The sequence below is a fragment of the Bison bison genome, unplaced genomic scaffold (assembly GCF_000754665.1).
Source record: "Bison bison bison isolate TAMUID 2011002044 unplaced genomic scaffold, Bison_UMD1.0 scf7180017864487, whole genome shotgun sequence".
Classification (NCBI taxonomy): Eukaryota; Metazoa; Chordata; class Mammalia; order Artiodactyla; family Bovidae; genus Bison; species Bison bison.
In genome coordinates this window covers 8,103,903-8,111,767 of record NW_011495047.1, presented here as the reverse complement: position 1 = coordinate 8,111,767, position 7,865 = coordinate 8,103,903, and the positions used below count along the sequence as shown (strand labels likewise).

General features: G+C 49.6%; 1 protein-coding gene across 1 annotated transcript in view; it reads left to right on the top strand.

The window, feature by feature from the left end:
* Positions 1–827, top strand: part of PTK7 (protein tyrosine kinase 7 (inactive)) — a 33,861-nt gene extending 33,034 nt beyond the window's left edge. Inside the window, exon 21 of the mRNA XM_010863139.1 lies at positions 1–827. The gene's annotated coding sequence lies outside the window, so the exon portion shown is untranslated.
* The last annotated feature ends 7,038 nt before the right edge of the window (positions 828–7,865 follow it).

The window sequence follows — 7,865 nt, the reverse complement described above, 5'->3', positions numbered from 1 at the left end:
TGTGCCTCAGGATGGCGTGGGCAGGGGAGGACTTCCTAGGGTGTGCCCACAGCATGAGGGGCTAGATCCCAGTCCTCCTGGGCCCTAGGGGCCCCGCCCTGGCACCACAGGCACTGCTGAGGACTGGCAGGGCCTGGGCTTTCTTCCTCTTCCCCACCTTCAGCCCTTCGGAGAGGCTGATTCGGACCCAGACTGGGTAGCTGGGGCCTTGGTCTGGGCAGCTTTCTCTGCCACCCCTACCCCATCAGGGACAGTGTGGGTGCCTCAGGTAACCCCAATTTCTGGCCTGGGTCTCCTCCTCTTGCCCGGGTCCAGTTCTGCCACCCACCTGCCAACTTCATTCCGGCGGGGTAGGGGTGTGTGGTGCTGGGCTGCGGGTGAGCTGGCTTCAAGGGAGTTCCTTAATATACTCAAGTCCTGCGTGGTTCTGGCCCCCCAGGGCCCACTTTGGGGTCTGCACTTGGATTGTGGAGGACACAGCCAGTGAGTCCTCCCGCGTGGACGCGAGGACTCTGACCCAGCCCCAACCCAGCCCCGAGTCTCCTCCCACCCTTCTCTCCTTTCCTCATCCTAAGTGCCTGGCAGATGAAGGAGTTTTCAGGAGCTTTTGACACTATATAACCCGCCCTTTTTTGTATGCACCGTGGGCGGCTTTTGTATGTAAATTGCAGCGCGGGGTGGGAGGGCATGGAAGGTGGGGGTTGGGTCCTGGAGGAGACAGGACGGTGGCCCCCCCACCCCACACCTTTATTGTTGTTGTTGTTTGTTTGTTTTGTTTTTTTTTTTTTTTACACTCGCTGCTCTCAATAAAGAAGCCTTTTTTACAACCTGCTTCTGATGCTCACTCCCTCCCGTTGTCCATAAATGATGTTCCTCCTTCCCTTGCACATCAGAAGGAGCCGTGTGCCTTCTCGGTGCCTGGCGTGGGGGTGCTACGGCAGGGATACCTGGTGGACACGGGCTCTGGTCTCTGGTTTGTGGAGCAGTTGGAAACTTTTTTTTTTTGGTCGTGCTGCTCAGCTTTTGGATCTTAATTGCCGAGTCAAAGAATTGAACCCAGGCTATGGCAGTGAAAAAGTGGAGTCCTTAACCACTCAACCACCAATTCTCTCAAGGAACAATTGAGAATGTGGGCTCAGAGGAGGCAGTCTTGTTTCTCTGATCCTGTGTTGTTCTCTGATGCCAACTAATTATTCTCTGCTGGCTGGCCACGTACTCACATTCAGGTGGTGCGTGTAGACGTCCACGTGTGAGGGTGGGATAGGAGGAGTTAATGATACCTTCCGGTCTCTGAATCCCTTCAAGACTCTAGGAAGGTGGTGAACAAGACAGGACTGAGCAAAGATGCATTTAATGCCTCACTGCTCCAGAGCTTTCAGCCTCAACTGGTTTGATTCCTGGCTCTTCCTTGCCCAGACCTCTCGTGCCATCAGTCACCCTCTCCCAGATTGGAACTTCAGCATGGTTTCCCATCCACGAGAAATGAGTCCTGACCTCTGGAATTGTTCTGGTTCCTGCTGTTCCTCACCAGATGTTTCAGTAATGAAAAGAACAGCTGGGACTTCCCTGGTGGTCCAGTGGCTAAGACTCCACACTGCCGATGTAGGTTCGCTCCCTGGTCAGGGAAGTAGATCCTATATGCCACAACTAAGACCTGGCACTTCTGAATTAATAAAAAAATATTTTTAAAAAGAATAGGTAATATTTATTAAATACTTGTTTTGTACCAGTCACTTTGCTAAGCACTTAATATGCATGATCTCATATTGAATTTGTTCGACCACTCTGTTAGCTGGATTTTATTGTCCCCTGTTCACACATTTGGGAGGCAAGGTAGTTTCCGTGAGGTCACCCAACTGGTAAGTGAGCCACTCTTGTGAATATACAGTGTGGTCCATCGTCATGTGTTGTAGTGAAAAAATCCAGAGCAATTTATCTAGAACAGTGTTTTTCAAACTGTGGGTTGCACCCGGCAGTAAAAAAAAAATGAAATGTAATAAAAACTGTCAGAGTACATTATATACCTTATGGGTAAGTATTGTTTTACAAATTTTGTGTGTTGTATTTGGTATGTGTTTGGGGGTGTTGACTTATGTCTTAGTTATTACAGTGGTGCTTCTGCATAAAAAACCCACATCTCACATGAACAATCTATTTTCCTCAGTGATAGTCTGCAAGTTGGTGAGGTTTGGTTGACCTTGACTAGACTTCGCTGCGTTCACCCAGGCTTGGTACCAGGTTGTAGGTCTAGCTTGGGTCTCCTCTCCTGGCCCCATGCCATGCTCTCATGGAGGAGCAGGGGCATAAGAAGTCCCATCAGGTCATGCCAGCACATTCATTTACTTATTTATGTCTGTGCTGTGTCTTCGTAGCTGCGCTCAGGCTTTGTCCAGTTGTGACGAGTGGGGACTACTCTCTGGTCGTGCTGCGTGGGCGTCTCATTGTGGTGGCTTCTTTTGTTGCAGAGCATGGGCTCTAAGTGTGGGCTCAGTAGTTGTGGTGCCTGGGCTTAGTTGCTCCAAGACATGTGGAATCTTCCGGACCAGGGATCAAACTTTGGTCCCCTGGATTGGTAGACAGATTCTTTTTTTTTTTTTTTGGTAGACAGATTCTTAACCACTGGACCCCTGGAGTGGTCCCATGCTAGCACATTTAAAAGTGTAAGTGTATTAACATTTTACCAGCCAAAACGAGTCACAAGTCAAAACCCAACACCAGCACCAGAAAGGATGTGGATATCTCATTCCAACCCAAGTGTGAAAAGTGGGTGCAATAATTGAATTCACCCCAGTTTGCCATGTTAAAAATGATCTCCTGTGGTTGAAATTCTGGGAAGGCAGTACTCTAGAAAGTCATTCATCACTTGAGCCTCTTCTAAGACCTGGTCTTCTTTGACTGCTCTACAGCCGCTAACACAGCGGGTTACCTCTGCCTTTTTGGGGTGCTGCGTCATTGTATCATGCAGGATCTTTCAGTGTGGTGTGTGGGCTCTCTAGCTGTGGTGCACGGGCTCAGTAGATATGGCACCCTCGGGCTTAGTTGCCCCAGGGCACGCAGGATCTTAGTTGCCTGACCTGGGATTGAACCCACATCCCGGCATTGCATGGTGGATTCTTAACCACTGGACCACCAGGAAGCCCCCACATCTGTCTTTTTGAACTCTGCTGCCTTGCCTTTGGTGATGGTACCCCCTGTACACTTTCTCTAACCAGGCCTTCTACAGCCCTGGTCGTGGCTTCCCTCTTCTGCCTGCTCCAGGGATGGCTGTTCTCCTGATTTCTGTCCTTGGCCTTCCTCTCTCTACATTCTCAGCCTCAGGAATCTCCTCTTACCTCATGTGGCTTTAACTGGCCCTCCAGTGTGGACAGTTCCCAAAGCATTAGCTTCAATTCCAACCTCTACCTCAAGCTTTAGATTCACACTCCCTTTTTTCTAACAGGACATTTCTCTCTACCTGTTTCCGTGGGCCCAAACTGAACTTAACCTCTCTCTCAAACCTGTTCCTCCAGGCAAGTTCCGTGTTTCCATTGTTGGTACCATGGTTTATAGAGGAGTCATCCTTACTTAGAATCTCAACCCACCATGAACCATCTTTGAGCTCTCCATGCAGCTCATCACCAAGATCCATTTATTCTCCCTCTACTCTGTTTCTATCTTTGCTTAGTTTTAAGGGAATTTTTTTTTTTTTGCATAAAAGTAATACCGGGGACTTCCCTGGTGGTCCGGTAGCTAAGACTCTGTGCTCCCAGTGCAGGGGCCCTGGGTTCCATCTCTGGTCAGGGAACTAGATCCCGCATGCTGCCACTAAAGACACCACATGCTGCAGCTGAAAGATCCCAAGTGCCACAACTAAGACCCGGTATAGCCAAATAAAAAATTTTTAAAGTAGATCATGGAAGAAGTCAAGTGGTACAGATTTGTATAAAGCAAAAAACACATTCCTCTAGTCCCCAAAACCCACTCTCTGGTGGTGAGCACAATGCGTGTTTGCAGCGTGGCTGTCCTGACTTTTCCTGGGGACACTGACTTATGACCTTTTCATTCCCACTAACACTGCCATTGAGACCTCTTTTCTTCTACGTGAAGTTAAGAATCCCTATGTAAAGGTTAATCCCCAATGCAAACAGTTTTGTTTATTGGCTGCGCTGGGTCTTTGTTGCTTTGTGCAGGCTTTCTTTAATTGCCATCAGTGAGGGCTGCTCTTCTTGCAGTGTGCAGTGTTTCTCATTGTGATGGCTTCTCTTGTCGCAGAGCGCAGGCTCTAGAGCGCACTGGCTTCAGTCATTGCGGCTTGCAGGCTTTAGGGCAGAGGCTCAGTAGCTGCGGTGCGCAGGCTTATTTGCTCCACTATATATGGAATATTCCCAGACCAGGGATCAAACCTGTGTCCCCTGCATTGGCGGGCAGATTCTTATCTACTGCACTACCCGGGAAGTCTGAAAACAATTTTTTCCCCCAACTTATTTCGCTTCGCTGGGTCTTGGTTGCTCAGTTGTGGCATGTAGAATCTAGTTCCCTGACCAGGGATGGAGCTGGGGTCCCTGTGTTGGGAGCTCGGAATCTTAGCTACTGGGAGCTTGGAGTCTTAGCTACTTGGAGTCTTAGCTACTGGAACTTACCAGGGAAGTTCCATGAAAATATTTTCAGAGTGTTAGCAATTTTTTTTGTGTGTGTGATAGCAATTTTTTAAAAGCAATCTTAAATTTGTTCTGATTTTATTTGGGTGATAAAAATCTGGAGAAAGAAAGGTCAGGTGGGAATGGTATAGAATGAGGAGAGCTGGCTGGAATCTTGATGCCCTTCTGGAGGTCCTTCATGGTCTGGATGGACAGGGGGCTACTGCAGTCGAGGCCTTATCTGAGAGGCACCAAGCTCACATTCCAGGGAGGCCAGGAAGGGAACTTATCTGAGTTCAGTGGGCTGTGCGGAGTCTGTGAGGAACCTGAGAGCAAACGCCTCTTCTATGGCCATCTTTCAGCTGCCCTCCAGCCTTTTGTGTCCTTGTGGTCACTTAGGTTCAGGGGTGCTAAAAATTCCAATTTTTTGAGAAAGGCTGTATATTCAGATTTTTATGTAAAATACCCTGATTTGAAAATATTCTGTGGTTGAAATAAAACACACCCATGAACCATTTTTTTTGTTTTAATCATTGTGTTTGCCTTTTTTTAATTTGGCTGCACCAGTTCTCAGTTGCAGTAGGCAGGATATTCGATCTTTGCAGCAGGTGGTATCTAGTTCCCTGACCAGGGATCAAACCCAGGCCCCCTGCACAGGGAGCGTGGCATCTTAGCCACTGGACCACCAGGAAGGTCCCTGATCCAGTTTTCACTTTAACTTTATCCAACAATCAGCAGTTTTGTTTCCTGAACCTGCAGTAATGTAGTATGGGTGGAAGTCTACCCTCCTCCTTCCCCTTGCCCCCCGCCCCCCAGCTCTGGTTACAAAGGGTCATGAAGATGAAGCCATGGCAAGCTGGCAAAGGAGCTGTGGCACTAATACTGGTGGTGGCACTGACACAGGGGTTGGGTGAAATGGGAGACCCATAAACCTCTGTGAAGGGAAGCCGAGTATGCTCATTGTGGACCCCTTTCCCTGTGGACGTGGCAGGCAGCTGTGGTTCTCTGCTGAGTGGGCTGTCCACCCTTTGTGTGTCTAAACTAGGCATCTCAAACAGAAAAGTATTTAGATCCCGACAGCTGTGGTAAGACTGTGAGGCTCAGACAAACCCCAAGCAACCATTTGTGGCCCCTGAAACCCGTCTGGAACCTATTTATCTATTTGACCTGTTCTTCCTCTTGAGCTTACACATTCCATATGTTTAACTACCTGTTGTGTGGAGTAAATTAGGAAAAGAGGAGGGAAAAAACTCCTTGAAAAACTATTAGGAAAGGGGGATGAGGAGGGCTCTTAATTCCTGTATTTAGGGGTTTGATGAAAAAGCCGTGTTTTTAGTTATATTTGTGCATGTATGTATGTATATATACACACGATATCTCACAAATCTTGAACATACTTAATTTCAGTATTTTTCAAAGTCTTGGATTGCAATTCACAGTAAGATATGCAGTTGACATTGTTATCTAGTACACACACATTGAACCGTATGAAATCAGCAGTGTTCTACCCTTGACCTATAAAATGGCAACTTTATATTGTTCAAACTAAAAATAATACAAAGAGAAGTTTTACACCATAATATTTACTCTTGTTTTTTGTGAGACCCATTAAATTAATAATAATTTACATGCTGGCTGCAATATACTAAATTGCAGTATACTAAATATACCTATCACTACCACTTGATTCACCACCGACTGCTTTATTTAATCTTTAATTTAAAGTGGGAATCATCACTCTCTCCCATCCCCTTAAACATAAGGTGATTACCTCACCATTGGACCACCACTGCACTTTAATCTGTATCTCATCTAATCTTTATTAAGAACTTTGAGGGATGGGTACCAACAGTGAAGTCATGTGGAGTTTGGAGAGGTCAAACACTTGTTTCCAGGCGCAGGGCTAGGAAGAGGCAGCTTTCAGATTTTAATAATTTCTGTAATAGTGAAGTTCAAGCTACTTTCACTGCCTTGTAGCTAAGAACCAGACCCACACTGTAAACCTGGGTTTTGCAGCACTCCAGTCTAACTCCCCCCACCCTGCTTCTATGGGCTTTACTTGGTTTTTAAGAGAAGGGTGTGTGTGTGTGGCGCGCGTGTGTGCACTTGGCTTGCTTAAACTTTATGCTCTGCTACACTTTTTCCCAGGCCTCTGCACTGGCTGGGGGTGGGCTTTATCCCTGGGACCACCCCCTCCCCCAGTCCAGCCCGCAGCTGGAAGTCTTCACAGATCTTCATCTCTCCTCCCTGCCCCCATTGGCGACCGGGAGGCCGACTGTCTCCCCGGGTCTTTTCCAGATGTACGTCTGCCAAAGATCCCCGCCCCCCGCAACCAGTATAGAGAATGATGAATGAGGACAGGGGAGCCGTCCTGGTGGGAAAGTGTCGTCGCCTTGAAAAGAGAGGGAAAGGGAAAGGAAGTGGTTGGGGGGAGGGGAATTGGTGGAGCCGAGAGGCCGCGCGGCGCAACAAGTCTGGACAGCGGGGACCCAAGCCCCCTCTGCTCGGCCAGTAACGTTGACTCCCTCAGGAAGGCTTGGGGAAGTGCTCTAATCCCTGTATTCCCTGGAAATTTGGGCTGCATATAATTTACTGCAATCCGCACAATCCACTCAGGGACTATCCCAGTGTTGGCTTCCAGCCCTTGCAGCGCCGAGTTCCCAGTGCGGCTCCCTCTCCTCCGCAAGACTGCGCCCCAGTGCTCTTCCAGGCTTCCTCTCTGCAGGTTCCTCCCAATTCTCTCTACCATTCTCTGGTCAGGGGGCGGAGTCGTACCTCCTCTCCTGTTCCTTTAAGAGGCGTCGGCTCCTCCCCTTTTGGAGTCGCCGTCTGACGCGGGATGACAGCAGCGAGTTCGGTATGTCTATGCAAATAAGCGCCCCCTGTGGGCCAATGGGGAGCGGAGGTGCCGGAACCGCGGACCAATGGGGCGGGGGTGCAGGGGCTCACCATATAAGGAGCGGCCTCGCCATAAAAGGAAACATTGTATCTCTTTATATGGGGGGAAGGGTCGGGGGATCCCTCGCCGCCAGCGCGTGGTCCCGGCCCCCTCCACCCGCCGTCTCGGCCGCGGCCGGCAGCCCCTGCCCCCCGGGGGACGCTGACGGCCGCCGGGCGCGCCGCCCTAGCGTACGGACAGGGGGCGCTCCGCGCGGCCTGGGGCAACCCGGGCCACAGGGGCAGGAAAGTGAGGGCCCAGGTCGGCCCGGGCGTGCAGGGGCCCCGGGTTCGCAGCGGTAGCGGCGGGAG